Here is a 14,625-nt window from a genome sequence, read left to right as displayed (position 1 = left end):
TACAGGAGTGATGGGGAAATCATTTCTCATGAATTCGAATTCAGATTTATGTAGTTCACCAGCATCAAACCAATGTTTTATTCTCTTGTGGACAACAGATTTAAACCGGGTGGTAGGGTCAGAGGGGAGCTTAGTATAGAACGTCTCGTCATCTAATTGCCTCATAGTCAGAGAGGTTCTGAATAACAATAGCCCCACCCTTGTCCGCTGAACGCACTACTATAGTTGCATCATTACGTAACTCAGTAATGGCTTCCCTCTCGACTTTGGGCATATTGTTGTACACCTTATACTTTTTTTTATTTTTAAGCTCAGATCTGACATCATGTTCAACTAAACGGCAATAGGTGTCTAATGAAGCATTCCTGTACTTAGGGGGAATGTATGTGGACTTCTTCCTAAAGGAGGTACCCGGCCTAGTGAGACTGTTCGATGAAGTCAGTTCTTCAATGTGTAACCCGTGAGTCAGTAGGGGTTAAGTCTTTGAGAGACCTCAGACCCATTAGACCAGCCTCAGACGAGTCCAGGAAGTGACGTCAATTCCGGAAATAAGTACATCATTTACTTTACTCTTTATGGAGAATACAGCTGGAAAAAACGTGTTTTCTTTTACAGTTCATGGAAAAAATAGTAACAGTAGGTAGAAGCTTTTTTATTATTATTCGTAATTCACATTTATTTATTAAATAATCGATCGCAACTGACTGTCCACGTGATCTGCCAGAGTCAGCTGGGAGGAGCTCATGACTCACGCATAAGGACTCACGGCAGATATTGCGCGAAATTGTGGTTTATGGCTATCGTTTAGGTGTCCTTCCTATTTATTAACATGAACATGATGACTGACTAAATAAATGACTATGATGTTTAATAAACCATTGTAGGCATACAAGTTATCATTATATCATATCAATTAAGTGTTTTCTGTAGGCTAGGCTACTGTGTGACATGCTTTACAATAGGCTACAGCATAAAAATAGGCTCAACAACAGGCTATCAACACGTTTGCAGTATCACTATTGCAGAAATCACATACAAGAAAGCATCCTCTTGATTGTTTATACATTTTTGCATATTCCAACATAAGGAAGCAGCATGAGGAAACTTGTCGTTTTTCTGCCTTATTTTCTAACTACTTTTACGAGTCTGCAGTATCACCAGTACAGCTGTTACAAGAGGGTCTGGCGTCCCTTTGTTATGACGCAACTTCCTGCGACGGTCATTCGTCGGGAAATGACTTAACCAAAGATTGTTAAGGCGGAGCAAGATACTTCGTCGTAGTTCATGTCTATGGGCGCGAAATGGGGATCGAATCCTGTCTGCATAAAGAGGCGTGTCGATGACGTATTGATGAGCGTACGTTGCAACCCGCCAACAGCAGCGGCATAAATAACCGGCGCACACCTGATATAAAGTCGATTTTCTCCAGACTGGAATGCTCAAAAATGCTAAAAATGTACCTGAAATGTTCACAAGGGTTTGAGGATCATGAAAACGTGCCCGAAATTCACATTCCTAACTCTATAGTACTAAGACCTTAGCATATGTGGTAAAATTCTGAGCTATGCCCATAGACTTCAATGGAGCAGTCGCTGCCTCTGCTCTGCATAAAGGGGGATTTTGACACCCCCCCTCGTGCGATCCGGGTTCCCGGAAGTGGCTCCTGATGAAGTATCTTGCTCTGCCTTAACAATCTTTGACTTAACTCCCTCTCCCGTGAGTGATGTGGTTTACGTCACTCACTGGTTAAGTTGCCGTAACCTTAAACTCTTATCTACTTCCGGGGTGCCCGTGTTTACATTTTGGCCAGAGCCCGTCTACGGAGAGCCTTGCCACTCCGTATTACAGTTTTTTTCAATCGCTAACAAGCGCTTACCCATACTTCAGATACTTTTTCTAAACTCTTAACACAGACTCACACCTACAAAACACAATTGGCCAAATGGATAATTTTCTTCTCAAAAACACATTTTGTTAAATATATACTAACTCTTCATTTCAAAACAGAACACATATTTCTCTGCACACACTAACTTTACCAAAACACTGGAAATATGACTCAAAATGAAATTATTCTGTCAAAGAATAACACTTGTTTTCACTTCACAAAAACTGCATAGACTTTTATGTTTCAGTTTTACAGGTATTTACATGCAAAACATGCTCTATCCACAGTTTTTACACATTTTTTGGTTGGGAACTCTATGTCCACATGTAATGTTCACATTCAAAAGCATTTCAGTAAAAAGCAAATCATTTTTTTTCCCTTTACTGTTTACTACAGGAGGTACAGTAGAAATACTGTTTACAGTATGATAGAACAGAAAAAGTTTTACAGTATTGCTTACAGTGAACAAAATATCCATGAAACACACAAGAGCATTCTGAACAAAAAACAACAGCAAAAAGCCCAGATAAAAAGGGGGGGAACTAAAAAAAACACAACATTACTGTATCTAATCTTTGCGATCTTCAGAGTTAGGCCACATGTTTTCATCAACATCGCATCTGATATTATCCAAGGCGATGCACCCGAGATAAAAACCATTTGTGAGCAGAAGCAGAGCAGAAGCAGAGGTTTTGATAGTGTATCTAAGGTTTGGAATATTGTGTTTGCTATTGTGGGATGTTGTGTGTTAACATTCGTAAATACTACAAAAACAATCCATAGTTTTGTTGGGAGGTATAGCTTGTCTGTTAAGAAAATGTAAGCATTGCAGAAATGTGTTCACTGACTGCATATTGTGTGAAAACGACACAAAATGTGTGAATGGTATGGCCACAAAAGACCGATGCTGTGCTAATTGTGTTTAGAGTTTTGAAAATGTGTCAACTGGTTAGACAAACGCTTGTTAGCGACTGAAAAAAACTGTAAGTCCCATTGTACCGAATTTTGGTTGCAGTTCCACCAGATTTCCACTGGGGGTGATCGCCATGAGTGCAGAATGAATGGGAGTCAATGGAGCTAGACGGCTAAATTTGTCTCTTTCACCTGATTGTCGTTGACAAATCTCAGATTTGATTGTAGTTTGTATAACTTCAACATGGGTTATAGGTCAAAAGTTGAATGAACGAGTAATTATGTCCTTTTGATTTCTTACAGTTTGGGTCGTTGTTGCCCATAACACGCTAGCATTGTGCTAATGAGTGACGTCATTGACACGTTTGAAAGGCTTTTTAGAACAATTAAGTGACTTTAAAAAATATAATACTCCACCAAGTGTATTTTCTTTGCCTCCCCTTTCGAATACAATATTCAAATTACTTGAAAAAAAATGATATCCCGAGAAAAGTGAGGGGTACAGCTCCATAGACCTCCATGCATTCTGCACTCGTGGACGAGCGCCCTCATGTGGAACCACAGAAGGAACTGCAACCAGTTCAGAAACCGGAAGTTTTCCGAGAGTGGCAGTTCTCCCCTTATTAGACATTCTCTGTTTTGGCCTAGCAAGACCTAGGCTTCCTGCTACACACACCTGACGACACTTATACTGCGCTCCTTTGCGCTATGAAAGCATACTGATAGGCTAACGTTCTTAAATCAACCTCTGCTTTCTGATCTTACACATCACACTCCACCAAGATGGTGGCCATTTCAGTACTCATTAACATTGTTGTGGAAACACAATAAGCATGGAAACTAAATGCACATTTCCTGCATAACTGCATTAGCCTACTTGAAATAAGTTACTCCTCTAGTAAATAGTATTCACATGAAATAAAACAATAAAACATTGAGACCATTCAACAAAGCACACTGGGTAATAACAAATTCAACACACGAACTGGTTGCTATGGACTCGTCTCTAGGCTTCCTCAGTCATTGTAAAGCTGCCGAAGCTGAACATTATCCAAAACTCCATTTCTCAGACGAGCGTCAATTTGGGAGCTTGCATGCTACCACTCCTTCCTTCTTAAATGACTTGAAAAGGCTGTTTGCACAATTTCACAAATAATCACAAGGACCGAAACATACCTAACATGCCAACTTTTTCCGGGTTTATCACGTATTTTAACTTATCCCCCGCTGTCTTGCCGTTTCAATATTTTATCCCATATTAATACTCTCATAACATTAGTCCTGCCATCTGGCCTGTCTCTGTGTTGTCCTGTTGTTACCCCCTTGCCCTTCCAGCGAAACAGATGTCTTCAAATCATCGTTTTGCTTGCTTGAATGCGAACTTAGAGTGATGTTAACCTATTTAAGTTAACGGCGTGGTTGTCGTGAGAGCACGATTCATTGGCGCTTGCAGTGTTCGGCCGTATGTCTACGTGCGCACCTGCCTACCATCAGGCTACTCAGCTACGAGTAGACAAAGCATTTCCCCTGTTTGTATATTCACTCCAAGTTGGCCTACCATAACTTACCAACTCTACACTGTAGACCATAAACTGGCTATTTATATGAAATAACCAAATTTATTTGTTCAACTTTATGAAGCAGAATTACACACTGCTACTTGGATCGTAACACATGTTTGTTTGCGCAGGAGAGAGAATGACAGGATTAACAAATTGCTCTTGTTGCTGGTTACCAATAAATACTATATTTTTTTGAAAACAACAAAAACAGAAAGGATGGAGACAGCAAAGCTAGAGATGGGCAGGAACAAGGTAAATTGGTAGAAATGCTTGCCAAAACGTTAGGAGCTGGATGTGTGGATGAATGAAGCACAAGTATGCTTTACTATGTTAAGCATGCATACTGTTAAAGTTAGGCTACATGGTAAACTAAAAGTAAACCAAAGGTACATTTAGCCTTTTTAGGACTGTATAAAGTTGACCAAATGAATATAGGCTGTTAGGCGTGAATAAAGTAGGCCTAGGCTACTTTGTTGCTCCAACCCTTCCAACGTTAATGGGGACGAATGTTGACATTTTCCCGTATTTTGGGTGAGAAACCCAGGAAATCTCCCTTATTTTCAATGTTCAATGTTGACAGCTATGGAACGAAAGAGAACGTTATATGGCGACAGAAATCAACAATCAAACAAGCCACTTTGGTTTTTTGCTGTTTTCATGAATACAAAAGTTGGGTGACCCCCCCTCCTAGGAAAAAAAAAAAAAGGGTGACCCTCCCCTCAACAAAGAATAAAAAGACAGGACCCTCCCCTATTTTCCTCCGGTGGCCCTTCAATAAATAACGAACAGTCCCTAAATAAGAAGCTATTGGCAAATCTCAAAAACACGACCTTGGTGACAACTTCAACCAACACAGATTTATGTTGGTTTTTAAGATAGCATTGCATATTTAATGAAAATATGTTAAACTTGTTTGCATTGGTTAATATAGGCTACCTCTTATACCTTGGATGTTTTTGTGTGTGTGTAGCCTACGATTTTTGATAAAATAAAATGTTGTGATGTCATCGTAATTGATTTGGCCGCCATATTGGATTTAATCAAAAACACTAAAAAGTTTTCAAAGGTCACACATTTCATCTGATCTTCACCAAAATTGGCACAGTCCATCATCTGACCATGCCTAATAAATGTGAAAGATGCATGTCATTGTGATTCATGCATGCAGAAATGTACCCCTCTCTATTATGGACTCACTGAGAGAAACACTCAAGGACCTACAGAACAGGAAGGTGATAGCACCTGTCAATGAGTGGGTGAACAGTCTTGTTGCCACAAAGAAAAAGAATGGTGCGCTAAGGGTGTGCTTGGACCCTTGCAACCTGAATGAGGCAGTCAAGCGCCAGCACTACTCCATTCCTACTCCCGAAGACGTGCGGAGCAGACTATCTGGGAAATCCATCTTCTCCATCTTGGATGAGAAGGATGGATACTGGCAGATTAAGCTAGATGAGCCGTCGTCTAAACTATGCACCTTCAACACGCCGTGGGGCCGGTTCCGCTTCCTCAGACTCCCATTCGGGATCAGGTCTGCAAGCGAAGTGTTTGAACAGAAGAACTGTGAGACCTTTGGCGACATTCCAGGGGTGTATGTCATAGCAGACGACATGATCATAGCAGCGTCATCAGAGCAGGAGCATGATGCAATCCTACAGAAAGTAATGGAGGGAGCGAAGACTGCGAACGTTAAGTTCAACAAAGACAAGATTCAGTTCAAAGTCGACACAGTAAAGTATATGGGGCACATCATCACGGCAGCAGGACAGAAGGCCGACGACACAAAGATCAAAGCGATTGTTGACATGCCAACCCCAGAAGACAAAGTCTCCAACGTCTGCTGGGAATGACAAAATTCCTGGCACAGTACATACCAAACGAAGCCTCACTTATGGCTCCTCTCAGACAGATGCTGAAGAAGGATATAGCGTGGCAGTGGTGCCCACACCACAGTGCAGCACTACAGACACTGAAGTCTACCCTCACACAAGCCCCAGTGCTGAGGTATTATGATCACAAGCAGCCGCTGACTCTACAAGCTGACTCCTCAAAAGATGGACTGGGTGCCTGTCTGCTGCAGGACGGCCGCCCAGTGTGCTATGCCTCACGAGCGCTCACCGACACAGAAAAGAGGTACGCACAAATAGAGAGAGTTGCTTGCCATTGTGTTCCACCAGTATGTCTATGGCAGACCAGTAACTGTGCAGTCCGATCATAAGCCTTTGGAGGTCATTATGCGTAAGCCGCTGAGCAAAGCTCCAGCGTGACTGCAAGGAATGCTTCTACAATTACAGAGATATGATCTCAACGTAACATACACACCAGGCAAGCATATGTACATTGCCGACACACTCTCACGCGCCACGGCAAGCAGAGACGGTGACAATATCAATGAGAACCCCTGTGACGAGAGAGTTGTGTATGCCTTGGGAGCTACAGATGCTCTGAGTGATGAGACACTCAGCCAACTCAAAAGGGCAACGGCAGCAGATAGCGTATTACAAGCTGTGTGTGAGAAACATGCGACAGGCTGGCCAACGAAAAAGAAAAGTCTGGATAAGAAACTACACAGCTACTGGCAAGTGAAGGACAATATCAGCACTGAGAATGACATTGTCATGGTCGGAGACAAAATCATAATACCGGAGAGCTTCAGGAGCGTGATTTTGGAGAAGCTGCATCTGGCTCACCAAGGTGTGCAGCGCACAAAGGCCAAAGCGAGAAAAGTCCTATACTGGCCTGGCATGGGACAAGACATAGAGACAATGGTGGAGAAGTGTGTGCAGTGCAAGCAGCTACAGCCCAAACACCAGGCTGAGCCACTCATACCACATCAGGTGCCAGAATTGCCTTGGATGAAAGTCAGAACCGACATCTTCGAGCTACATGGTCAGTCTTACCTGTTGTTAGTAGATTACCTGACAAAATATCCTGAAGTGCTCAACCTTTCTGATAGCTTACACAGTGATTCAGAAGATGAAATCAGTTTTCGCAAGACACGGGATTCCTAGGGAGATAGTGAGCGATCACGTACCATTCGCCAGCTATGAGATGATGGCATTTGCAGCCTCACGGGAGTTTAAGCTCACGCACTCCAGCCCAGGTTTCCCCTCTTCTAATGGAATGGCTGAGCGGGCCATAAAGACTGTAAAACATGCGCTGAAGAAAGCGATGCAGACCGGCACTGATCCCCATCTGGTGCTGCTGTCATTGAGGAACACGCCGGTGACAGGACTGAAAGACTCACCTGCACAAATGTTGATGGGAAGGATTTTGCGGAGCACACTCCCATGTTCCAGTGCTGTGCTGAAACAGTCAGCCCCACAGCATGTTCACAGCAAAATACAGGACCTGCAGTCCCGTCAGAAGCAACACTATGACCAGCGGGCAAAGCCACTGCCAGTGTTGACCCCAGGAGACACTGTGCACATGCAGACACGACGCGGTTGGGAGCCTGCGTTTGTCATCCAACGACGAGATGAACCACGCTCCTACACTGTTCAAACACCGGCAGGGAAGATGCAAAGGAGGAACAGGCGACATCTGAGGAAGATACACCCTAGCTTATTCAGAGACACTGGTCTGGATGATGAACATTTGGACTCAGAGGTGCAACCTTCTCAGATTCCCGTCTCAGTGGACTCACCACCACACGACCCCCCTCCTGTGACTATGAACAGCACACCCACATGCTACACCAGGAGCGGCAGAGCGGTTAGACGCCCTGCCAGATACAGTGACTGATTTCATGAGCATTTATGTCATGATTCTCTGTCATAAAAAAGGAGAAGACAATAAGTGCTAACTTGAAATGTTTTGAAAATGTTAAATGTTCATAAGGTCTAGGCTACATGATGTACCCAACAGAATGCTTAACAGAAAAGTGGTTTGCGGTTACTAATGAAAGCAGCCTTTAAAACAGGCTTTGTTGATATTTGGAATATACATATAGAAAAGGTCTGATTAACGTTGATGCCTTAGAGTTAATGGTTACTAAAGAGTTAATGTTGGAAGTCACTTATAGGTGGGCCACTTCTCAGTTGGAAAAGAGGGATGGGGTGTATTTGATTGAGCACTCGGTGCTCAACTGTATTGGACTGTCACTACTGTCGGGTTCTGGGATCGGCTGTGTAGGTCTGAGTGTTGTGGGATTTGGGTGCCAGTAAAAAAAAACAGCTCGTACTGCATCCTTGCCTCCGTGTATTTATATTACATGCTTTAGTAAGTAACCCACGAGTATTACTAGTACAACAATAACCAGCATTACATAAAGCTACAACAGGCTTTTCCCAAATCACGGAAGTAACGTCGACGCAGCGGTAGGCCTATAGTAGCAGATAGTAGCATCCATCAGGCGAGTCTTATTTAAATAAACTCCTGGTGTATTTACCAACTTTTCAATGCCTCATTTTATGAGTAAAGAATATACTGTAGAAGTTTCGTACCATTCAGGGCATTATTAGTGGGGTAATTTACGAGATAAAAGTTGGTACCATTACGACTGCAGAAACTCATTAGTTTCTGACAGCGCTACTCGACCAGGGTTTGACCAAGGGAAAACAGGTTCTGGGAGGGTGTTTGGCTCGGGGTCACGGTGCAAAGGACCCTAGGGTGAAATTACTCCGAACCATCGCTTTAAGGTTTTTTCAGAACCGATAATGTTCTTGTAAAGGCTAATTAAGCACTACTAAGCAAGACGTGTTAAGTTGCGCATAAAGCATGAAGTGGGCTCAAATTTGACAGATAGAAACAAATGGTCCCTGTGGACTTTGTTCTTTGAAGTTTTAAATTTGAATGGTGTTGTGTGGATTCTAAGTTGTTTGTTTTAAACTAAACTAAAAATGCAAAGCATGATCAAGGTGATTGCCACAAACGTCTACCTCTGCTTGACTAATCTGCATGCACCTCGGCTCAGTCAGAAGATACTTTCACTCTAAAAAATACTGGGTTGAAAACAACCCAAACTGGGTTGTTTTCAACCCAGCCGCTGAGTAAAATGGGGAACACAGCATTGGGTTATCTTAACCAAGTTGGGTTACTAAATTTAACCCAACAACTGGGTTAAAATTTAACCAATATGTTGGGTTATGTTGACACAACTGTTTAGTTAAAGTTACGTAATGTTTGGGTTATGTAACCAAATCCCAAAAAAACTACTGGTTGGTTTTTAAAATACTCTGCTTGTACAAACTTTTTATAACACAAAGTTTGTATTACTTACTTGAAAGTCACACCTTCTGTTAACCCTTTAGCCGCCAGGGTTTAAAAAGAATAAATTGGATTTGTACATCAAAATTTCAAAAGGCCATGGCTTGCAAGTGGTCAGAGATAAAGTCCTACTGTAAATGTGAAAATCATTTAGTATGAACAGAAGTTTATGAAGGGGGTAAATTTACTCATCTAATTTGCATATTATGACGTCACTGGATGGTAACCACCGTGAATTATGCACATTTCAGTAAATACTAGATGTTGAACATATTTGAGCAGTTTTACTTTCTTTTTTTGTCATTTCACCGACATAACAAATGAACAGGAATACAGTCACATGTAAACCAACAATAGTAAACTGTTACTATAATCATAAACCCTATGCTACTATACAATAAAGTAGCCTGGTCAAATCAGTTCCATATCGCGGGTGACTTTGTAGTTCTTCAGAGCCCTATTTTTACAACCCCTGCTGTCTATACCACGTCCATTACGGACACTATCATCACTATTGCCACTGGCACCTCCAGCTATGTTGGGCAGAGGGTCGAAAAAAGCTTGGTATGCTTAGTGGACACTGTCGCAAAGACGTACCTCCATTCACAGACGCACCGTGACTATCAGTCAATAGACGATCGATCATATTCTCCAAAAGGCAGATATTCTCCTTCAGAATCAGAATAGGTGAATAACAGATCCAAGACTTCATCACACGTTAATTTTCTTTTCAACATTTGGTGTATTTCTGCTTCAATTTGTGCAAAACTATGGCCCGCATCGCTTCCGCGTTATGGAGGAAATGCACGTCTTCTTCGTGTGTTTCTCGCGTGTTTTTCACATGTTTCCTAAACAATTGAAAAAAAAAGGTTGAGCTTGAATCGAAGCTGTGGGTGTCTGCCAACTAGTGGTCAAGAGTACAAATGAGATTTTACACTGTACTCGCGTCTATCGTCTGTTTTATTTAGTAATGACGCTTGTCGCAATATTGCGACATGGGCGGTTAGAGGGTTAAGCATACAATATGCTTGTTTGAGATCGACTGAGTCGGACTTTGTCTGGCTTTCTACGTAAACGTCACGTACAGTCTGCCTGACGTGACTCGCGGGAGATATCGCGGAATTTTGTTTGCAATAAACACAGCAGAACTTTCATTCTTACTCATTAAAATGAGCATGATGACTGACGAAATAAATTATTGTGATGTAGTTTAAATAAACCAATGTTGTCATACAGTTACAGGCCTGCATTGTAGCACATAAATTCAATATCAAGTGTTTTCCCTATACGTCTATTTAGCCAACAGCAGAAAATAACAGAATATGCAAACGTTTTCAGTAGGCTAGCCTACCATTGTTGCAGAAATCACATATAAGAAGGTATCCCTTCGATTTCTGTTCATTTTCTCATATTCCAACATAAGGAAGCAGCATGAGACACCCGTAAAAATCGTCAAGAGGAGATTCCTCCCAAATGGCCCTATCACGTCTTTGAAAGGACGTCATGAGGGCATGTTTCAGATCGTGGAAGGCAACTGCAAGATCTGTCTGCAGGCTAAGACTCCCGCGATATTTTAAGGTCATGTGACATGGTGTCACGGTAGTCCCTCCCCGGCTGACAGAAGTCGGACAGGATTTCTAACCAGTAAGCATTGCGTCCATCCCAGTATGCATACCCAGCATGCATCACATCAAGTCAGATCTGCCCAGATCTGCATAAAGACGAACAAGCTTATTATCATTGTCTTAAAGGGACACCAGGCAACGATTTCGTGTTAGGAAGAATATCCCGCTTGCAAGTTCAGTGTATCGTACCCGCCGACCGAAGCAGTTTCAGTTTACATTCTGCATCCACAGCATAGAGGCAGGCTAACGAAACGCTAGCGATTGTTGCAAACGTGTGTATAATGGCAGAGCCGGCGAAGAAGCAGCGAAAACTCTTGACGGAAGATGCAAAGAAAAGGAAAAGAGCTTCAGACCGAGCGAGGGGGAGTTTCGTAGAGAAAAAGCATCAGGCTTGCCTGGTGTCCCTTTAAGACTACACATCCTGTTCAACTGCTTCCTCTGCCAAAAACTGTTTCAAAATAAAAGTCCTCACTACAATAATTCACTGTTAAACAATTTAACCCTTTAAACTACTGAACTTTTTAACTGTTCAGCCATTGTAACTGTCACTTGTCATCAACTATGACTCCTACCCATTGTAGCTAGTTAGCATTGTTAGCAAAACTGCTAGAAAACATTAGCTAAGTAGCATGGTTAGCATAGTTAACATTTTTAACAAAATTGCTAGAAAACATTAGCTAAGTAGCATGGTTAGCATAGTTAGCATTTTTAACAAAACTGCTGGAAAACATTAGCTAACTTAGCTAAGTAGCATGGTTAGCATTGTTAACATTGTTAGCATAGTTAAAATTGTTAGCATAACTGCTAGCAAACATTAGAGTCATTCCAACGTTCAGTTATCATCAAATATCTACCTATACACAGCTATTAAACTATTTGAATATCAACATTCATTAAACTTTCAGTCTGTCAACAACTTTTAAACTATTTACATTCAACTTTTAAAAGGTCTACTTTTAAACTATCATTAAACTATCTATCTATTAAACTAGCTGTCTATCAACAACTTTTAAACTATCTACATTCAACTTTTAAACGGTCTACTCATTCAACTTTTAAACGGTCTACTTTTAAACTATCAACTTTTATTAAGCTATGCAACCACCATGTCTATCCTAGCATCACCGTAGTAACCATCTCTGTATTATCTATTTTAACTATACATGATATTTTACATCACAACTTTTGCATTTTCATGCACTGGTAATTCCTTGGAATTGCATTTCTAGTTAAATAGCTGCTATGCTTCGTGGCTAACGTTTGTCAACTAATGTTAGATAACACAGTCGAAGTAGTCTCTTCACAACACATGTAACTTGCGATAATAATCATGCCAAACAACATCTTATTAAATCATTCAGGGTAGACTCATATTATAGCCATGTAACTTACTGGGTGGTTCTTGGTGGTAACACATGCATTTTATACTAGGCTATCTATTCAAAAATAAAGAAAACTATCAAATAGATAATTATGTCGAACTGTTTTATTTCATTGCATGACTTTTGATGGCCATTTAATATAGACTGTCTATATCAGGCCTAAAGGTGTTAAAGCCTGAGACTGGCCATTGCTGCAGGTGGCCTGGCCACCTGGCCTAGGATTCTAATTGCTTAACGGCTCTATTGTGATGTCATCAGCCCAATGTTAAGTCTATGGGGATTTTTTTTTTCTTCCATGGTTTATTTAGATTTTTTTTACAGTTACAAAATCCATGCAAAGATAGAATCAGTAAATATATGTATGCATGTAAGATATACATATGCAATTTAGATTGACAATACAGTCAAATACAAAAAATAAAACAAAATCAATAAAGAAAGACAATATTATAATGGGGAAATTTTGAGTAGTTTTTAATTAATAGTTTAAAGTATAAAAGTAACAAAGATGAAACGTACATAGCACTCATGTCCTAAGTAAGACCTACGTAACATAGTTTGAATGAAGTTTCTACGTTAAACGGTTGAAGCTGCATTAAATGCGTTAGAAGAACAGTACAGTGCATTTTCATGCACTGTAATTAGCATAAAGTTACCAAGTCTGCTAACGTTACCTACCAGCTGTTGGTAGTTTGTTGTAAAAGTTCGTTTTGTTTCTGTTTTTATGAGTCTGTCTTTGTGTAGATTTAACATTAACAGTAGCTAATATTGGCTGGAATGAATGACACCTGTTAACCTGCTTGAAGCTGAACAAAATTGGAAGGCAGAATATTCCTTGATATCACGAAGGGTATGTCTCTGGGTGGACTTTTAAAATCCGTCTGGATAAAAATGAATAAATAAATAAAAGCAGATACATACCTTCCGAAATCACCTGATTTCCATTGCATGTTGACAGCTGGACTGGACGGTTGAAAGAATATGCCTGCCTGACGATTTTTTTTCCCTCGACCTTCAAATAACTATGCAGCTGTGTTGAAGTCACCTTGGTGCTGGGTAGTGTACTCCACGTCAGGTGGGGGACAGGAGGGAGCACAGCCCTAAACTATCAACCCAGCAAGCTGGGTTACAGAAATGACCCAATATGAGTAAAAACAACCAAACAAAATAACAAAAAACAAAAAGCCTCAACCCAGCGTTTGGGTTGAAAAAAATAACCCAGCATTTTTTATTCGCTTTAGGCTAAACATAGCCCATGTCTTGCTCTATTCGAAAAGAAAATTTGCAAGGTGTTGTTTGATTTGGAGTTGAGGATACTAGGCCTACAAACAAGTAGACATGCATTTTGTTACTCGCGTCGACTACAACTACCATGTTGAAATCAAAGTAGCCTACATCTATTTACTGCCCACAGAAGTATAGCCTACACATGCACTTCAAACAAACAAGCGTTTCACAAGGAGGCTACACCGGGCACATAACTGAAGCCCTCAGTTCACAACGTGCAAAATAGTAAAAGACTGGTATATTTTTTGTCAAATGTAGGCCTATGCGCAGCTATCACATCTGGTGTAGCCTCTGTCAGTCTCACATGCATGAATTGTATTGTATCGCACCAGTGCTACATTGGTAAATCATCCATTACACAGACTGACTTTTTGTATTATGTATGAAAAATATGTTGCACTGTACAGCCCTGGAGGCATGTTCATGAATACTCAAAAAAATGGAAGGTGTAACTAAAAGAAAGTTATGACCACCAAAATGCTTGCATACACTACAATAATTTTAAAGCAACAAAATTAAGACTTAATATTACCATATTATGTATGTTATTAACCGGAACAGGGCTCTAGAGTGACCAATTTTTAAGGGTGCGACTATAAACTTCTTCCTGGGTCGCACTGGTGCACCTAACGTCATAAGGGTGAGCGCCTAGACTTTCCTCGCATCTGCTGTCTCTCCACACTGTGTTAGTTGTCCTTTGGCTAGTGTTGCACGGTGCACCAATACTACAAAACTGTCCCTGAAATTAGAAACGTCACAATACC

This window comes from Alosa pseudoharengus, unplaced genomic scaffold (assembly GCF_046254945.1).
Source record: "Alosa pseudoharengus isolate Yale_2024_CS ecotype anadromous, Long Island Sound unplaced genomic scaffold, YU_APseudo_1.1 YU_APseudo_1.1_scf_4, whole genome shotgun sequence".
Lineage (NCBI taxonomy): Eukaryota > Metazoa > Chordata > Actinopteri > Clupeiformes > Clupeidae > Alosa > Alosa pseudoharengus.
The sequence above is the reverse complement of the archived record's forward strand: the minus strand, read 5'-3'. Positions refer to the sequence as shown.